At 40.2% G+C, this 6,220-nt stretch overlaps 1 protein-coding gene across 5 annotated transcripts in view; it reads right to left on the bottom strand.

Annotated features, from left to right (window-relative positions):
• RPRD2 (regulation of nuclear pre-mRNA domain containing 2) overlaps positions 1–6,220 on the bottom strand; it is an 89,887-nt gene that overhangs the window by 24,541 nt on the left and 59,126 nt on the right. The gene's annotated exons all lie outside the window — the stretch shown is intronic.

Here is a 6,220-nt window from a genome sequence, read left to right as displayed (position 1 = left end):
AGTTAAAAAAAAAAAAAAAAAAAAATCTATGCCCAGAGAAAATACTTCTCAAAAATAAAAATATTTTTAGATAAACAAAATCTGAAAAATTCACCACTGGAAGTCCTGATCTACAACAAGAAACGCTAAAGGCTTTAGGCTGAAGGGCAATGATCCCAGATGGAAAAGTAGATCTGCAAAAAAGAATGAAGAACACCAAAAATGGTAAGTATGTAAATAAATACAAAAGACTTGATTTCTTTAAAAGTCTACTTCTGCGGCACCTGGGTGACTCAGTTGGTTAAGCATCCGACTTCGGCTCAGGTCATGATATTGCAGTCCGTGGGTTCGAGCCCTGCATTGGGTTCTGTGCTGGCAGCTCAGAGCCTGGAGCCTGTTTCAGATTCTGTGTCTCCCTCTCTCTCTGCCCCTCACCCACTCACGCACTCTCTCTCTCTCAAAAATAAATAAACATTAAAAAAAATTAAAAAACAATTTTTGAGTAAAAAACAAAAACAAGGTGTAACAAAGAAACAAAGGACAACCCAAGTAGAAAGTACAAGATGGTAGGCTTAAATTCAAGCATATCAATAAATTCAATAAACACTCCAATTAAGACAATTGTTAGACCCTACACTGTCCATACAGAGACCAATGTGGGGCTTGAACCCACAAACCATGAGATCACAACCTGAGCCGAGGTTGGATGCTTAACTGACGGAGCCACCCAGGTGGCCCTCGGATGCTGATTTTAAAAGACACACTTATGGGGGTGCCTGGGTGACTCCGTTAGTTAAATGCCTGACTTCGGCTCAGGTCATGATCTCACAGTTCATGGGTTCGAGCCCTGCATCAGGCTCTGTGCTGACAGCTAGCTCAGAGCCTGGAGTCGGCTTCAGATTCTGTGTCTCCCTCTCTCTCTGACCCTCCCCTGCTTACACACTCTCTCTATCTCTCTCAGAAATAAATAAAACATTTAAAAAAATTAAAAAGAAAAAAAAAAAGACAGACACTTATGGGCGCCTGGGTGCCTCTCCTTATTCTAAAATGCAAACCTGACCACATCACTAGAAAAAGTAAAATTCTACAACTGCATTCCACTGCTTTGAGGGTAAAATTCCCAGACTTCAGAATGAATACAGACCTTCCAGAACCTTGTTCCTAAGTAATTCTCCAGGGTTTCTATCACTTCTTCATTCATGCCCAGCTATGAGAAACTACTCCCAGGTCCACCAATTTTGCCACACTCTCATGTTCACATGCTTTCAGATATGCTCTTCAGAGGATACGGGCTTTCACTGAACTAATCACTGTAATTTCAGAGTTTAGCTCCTTTGAGAAATTTTTCTCCATATCTTCCTTCCCCAGTCCCAAATTACCTAAAGCACCTATTCAATCTGTTCATATGGCATTTTACAGTTACAGCTGTTATAGCATTTATTACACAGAAGTGCAATTATGTGTACTCAATAAATACTTGCTGAATAAACCTCCCCCATTCATTTGTTGACGATCCTCCAAAGCAGACTAAATGATTTCCTAAAAAAGAGATCATATGTCAGTATTCAAGAATTACTGAATTGTCTTTTGGGTCAAAATGGTGAACTGACCACTCCTAGTCACTGCGTCTCCCTCCTGGGATTCCTATAAAATGAATAGTCAAAACAAAACAAAACAAACAAACCACCAAGGGTGAGGGGGGACACATGAGTGGCTAAGTCGCTTAAGTACAGGACTCTTGATTTTGGCTCAGATCATGATCTTACAATTAAGGAGATGGAGTCCCATGTCAGGCTTTGTGCTGACAGTGCAGAGCCTGCTTGGAATTCTCTCTGCCCCTCCCTTGCTAGCATTCTTGCTTTCTCTCAAAATAAAACAAGAACAACAACAACAACAACAACAACAACAACAAAATACAAAGGTAAGGCTCCTGGGTGGCTCAGTCAGTTAAGCTTCCTACTTCAGCACAGGTCATGATCTCAACTGAGTTCAAGCTCCGCGTTGGACTCTGTGCTGACAGCTCAGGGCCTGGAGCCTGCTTCAGATCCTGTGTCTCCCTCTCTCTCTGCCCCTCCCCAGCTCAAGCTCTGTCTCCCCGTCTCTCTCTCAAAAATAAACATTAAAAAATACTTTTTTAATACAAAGGTATAAACCAATAATTAGAAGGATAGCTGGGAAAAATATTTCTACAAATTTTTAGAAGAGAGAAGGAGGATGGAAGAGTAAGAAAGAAGTGATGAGGCAGGGGAGAGAAAAATGAGGTTAGGAGTGTGCGGTAGGGGAACGGAGCTGATCTGACTTGTAGAATCCCTGAGCAGCTTTTATGTAGGAAATGAGGAGTACAGAAAGGTAGAGTGAGTAGTGGGGTTGAAATCAGGATGATTAATTAAAAGTGTGACTACCAAACACTCAATACCACCTCCCTCGAAATCTCCATTTTTGGCAGCCAAGGCACTATGACTTGGGCAAAATATTGTGACCTCATTAAAGAATGAAAATTTCCTGGCAAAAAAAATTCTAACCTTCTGACATTTAGGGCAACTCCTGCCAAGTAACAGCCAACTCTTCACCTTTACAGACTTTACTAGTTAAACCCATGAATAAATAATCCATATCTCTGTAGAGAAAGCTTCTCAATTTTTTCATACCTCATTTTTTAAAGTTCAATTACTTATTTTGAGAAGAGAGAGACCATTAACATGAGAAGAGATGGGTAGATAGGAGAACAAGGATCTTAAGCAGGCTCTGCACTGTCAGCATAAAGCCCAATGTAGGGCTCAAGCTGACGAACTTCAAGACCATGACCTGAGCCAAAACCAAGAGATGGGCACTTAACCAACTGAGCCACCCAGGAGCCCCTTTCATACTTCATTCTTAAATATAAATGGACAGAGGGGTGCCTGGGTGGCTTAGTCGGTTGGGCGTCCGACTTTCGCTTAAGTCATGATCTCGTGGTTCGTGGGTTCGAGCCCCACGTCGGGCTCTGTGCTGACTGCCAGCTCAGAGCCTGGAGCCTATTTCTGTATCTCCCTCTCTCTCTGACCCTCCCTTGCTCACGCTGTCTCTCTCTCTCTCCTAGAAATAAAAAAATAAATAAAAATATTAAAAATATATATATATATAAATGGACAGAGATATTATCTGATTTTTGACAAAAACTAGAATCATAAAAGAAAGACCAAGATAACTAGAGGGGAAACACCTCAAGATCTTCCAGAAAGGAGACAAAAAGATCAAGGTTGAGAAAACATGAGAACCTAGAAGAGAACGAAATTATCTCACAAATGAAGAACACCAATCTTTACACTGAAAGAGCCCTTCAAACAGCCCATAATGAATGAAAAACAAAACTTCATATACAGCTATATCATTGTAAACATTTCACAACACTATGGATGGAGGCCTGAAAGCTTCCGGACAGGAAAAAATAGTGCCCCACAAAAGATCTTGCAAAAACTTTGTATCAGTAATACAGTGGAGTAATGCCTTTTAAGCTGTGAAGGAAAATGCTTTTCAAACAGCCAAACTAATAATGTGATAACAGGATAAAGGCATTTTGAGATCTAAGGACTCAGAAAAAATTTCTCTCTCACAAGCTCCCATTTAGGGAAATTAATGGAGAATGTGCTCCACCAAAACAGGACAGAAAACCAAAAAAAGAAGACATGGGGGGTGGGGTGGGGCTGGGTGGGTTTGAGCCCTGCGTTGGGCTCTCTGGTAACATAACAGCTCAGAGCCTGAAGCCTGCTTCAGATTCTGTGTCTCCCTCTCTCTCTGCCCCTCCCCTGCTTGCACTCTGTCTCTATCTCTCAAAACTAAACATTAAAAATTTTTAAAAAAAGGGCGCCTGGATGGCTCAGTCAGTTGTGTCCAACCTCAGCTCAGGTCATGATCTTGTAGTCTGGGAGTTCAAGCCCTACATCGGGCTCTGTGCTGTCAGCTCAGAGCCTGGAGCCTGCTTTGGATTCTGTGTCTCCCTCTCTCTCTGCCCCTTCCCCACGCATGCTCTGTCTCTATCTCAAAAATGAATAAAGATTAAAATATTTTTTAATTAGGAAAAAAAAAAAAGAAGACATGGAATCTATAAAACAGAGTGCTCAACTAAGAATATCAGTGAAGAGTAGTCCTAAAATGAGAGCTTGCCACTTAAAACTGGAGCAGGAGAAAGAAGTTCAGGTAGGGAGGTTTCTGGGTAAAATGTGAATTGATAATACTTGATGAGACAAGAGAATTTAGAGAAAGAGAGAAAAAAAGGCTATGAGAAGGCAAACAATGCAAAAAAAATTCTAGGAAAAAATTAAAAATCTCTAATATAACCATAGCTACTGTAAGACCTCAACGTGAACAATGTTTACACAGTTGTACTGTTAAGTTTGTCTGTATTAACTTTCAGCCTTTAGAGCAAGGAAGTAACAGTTATGATTAGAGTGAAATGTAAATATTATCAACCTTAACATTGTAAAACTCAAGTTTACTGAAGTTGGGAAACTGAAGGAAGGAATGAAAACTAATGGGAAAGGAGAGGGATGTTAATCACCACATTTTCAAAGTGGAGAGGCTAGAGTTAGTGGTCAAAGAATCGTAAATATAGTACTACCATTTACGAAGGTAATCAACAGATTTAAAAGAGTTCTATACTAAAATCAACAACTTAGGCAATAACAGATGTTGGCGAGGATGCGGAGAAAGAGGATCTCTTTTGCGCTGCTGGTGGGACTTCAAACTGGTGCAGCCGCTCTGGAAAACAGTTTGAAGGTTCCTCAAAAAATTAAAAATAGAACTACCCTACGACCCACCAATTGTACTACTAGGTATTTATCCAAGGGATACAGGTGTGCTGTTTCGAAGGGGCAGAGACACCCCAATGTTCAAAGCAGTGCTATCGACAACAGCCGAAGTATGAAAAGAGCCCAATGTCCATTGATGGAGGAATGGATAAAGAAGCTGTGGTATACATATATATATATGAAATTTTATATATAGAATGAAATTTTGCATTTGGAACTCTGTGGATGGAACTAGAAGGTTAATTATGCTAAGCGAAATTAGTCAGAGAAAGACAAATATCGAATGACTTCACTCATATGTGGAATTTAAGATACAAAACAGATGAACATAAGGGAAGGAAAGCAAAAATAATATGAAAACAGGGAGAGGAACACAACATAAGAGGCTCATATTCAGAGAACAGGGTTGCTGGAGTGGCTGTGGGTGGGGGGATGGGCTAGATGGGTTGGGGGCATTAAGGAAGACACTTGTTGGGATCAGCACTGGGTGTTACACATAGGGGATGAATCACTGGAATCTACTCCTGAAATCATTATTGCATCCTATGCTAACTAACTTGGATGTAAATTAAAAAATAAAAAAATTAAAAAAAAAATAAATGAGTTCTATAATTTTTTTAAAAAAATATTTTTATTTATTTCTGAGAGAGAGAGAGGCAGCGTGAGCAGGAAAGGGTCAGAGAGAGAGGGAGACACAGAATCTGAAGCAGGCTCCAGGCTCCGAGCTAGTTGTCAGCACAGAGCCCGACATGGGGCTCCGAACCCACAAACTGTGAGATCATGACCTGAGCTGAAGTCGGACGCTTAACCGACTGAGCCACCCAGGCGCCCCTATAATTTTTTTTTTTTTAAGAATTTTATAATGTTGTTGGGAGAAGGAGGAAGTGGCATATAAGCAAAAGCCTTATCTGTCGTGCCAAAAAATTAATAGATATGTCTTAAATAGGATAAATCAAGAAAGAACGATATAGGCATATTATTCAGAAATATGAAGGCAAATATCAAAAAAAACTGAGCTAAATGAGATAAAAGGGACAGCTTCTAGTAAGTGCGACTGGTGGCATCTACTCTACTGTACACTTTTATAACCAGATGTAGCAATTAAAACCATGTAAAAAAATAAGCATAAGTAAGTTTCTTTCAGAGGCCAGTAGTAACAGAATGTTTCCCTCCAGTTTTGTGGTAAAACAAGAAAGTGTACATACTTCTGCCCAATTTTATATCCTATAACAGTAACTTGGCACACGCATTGTGAATGGCTAAAACATTAGGCTTTAGTAAAGCTCAATGGTTAGGCTACCTGTGAGCTCTAGTGTCAGAAAGAACCGGGTCTTAATTTACACGTTTCCACTTGCTGGCTCTACCACTTTGCACAAGGTCACTAATCTTTAAAAGTAACTTCATCCATGAATTGGAGGTAATAAAGTTTACCCCTAGAGTCAGAGAACCCTTAG

This window comes from Hyaena hyaena, unplaced genomic scaffold (assembly GCF_003009895.1).
Source record: "Hyaena hyaena isolate Hyena2069 unplaced genomic scaffold, ASM300989v1 scaffold_284, whole genome shotgun sequence".
In the NCBI taxonomy this organism is placed as follows: Eukaryota; Metazoa; Chordata; class Mammalia; order Carnivora; family Hyaenidae; genus Hyaena; species Hyaena hyaena.
The sequence above is the reverse complement of the archived record's forward strand: the minus strand, read 5'-3'. Positions and strand labels throughout refer to the sequence as shown.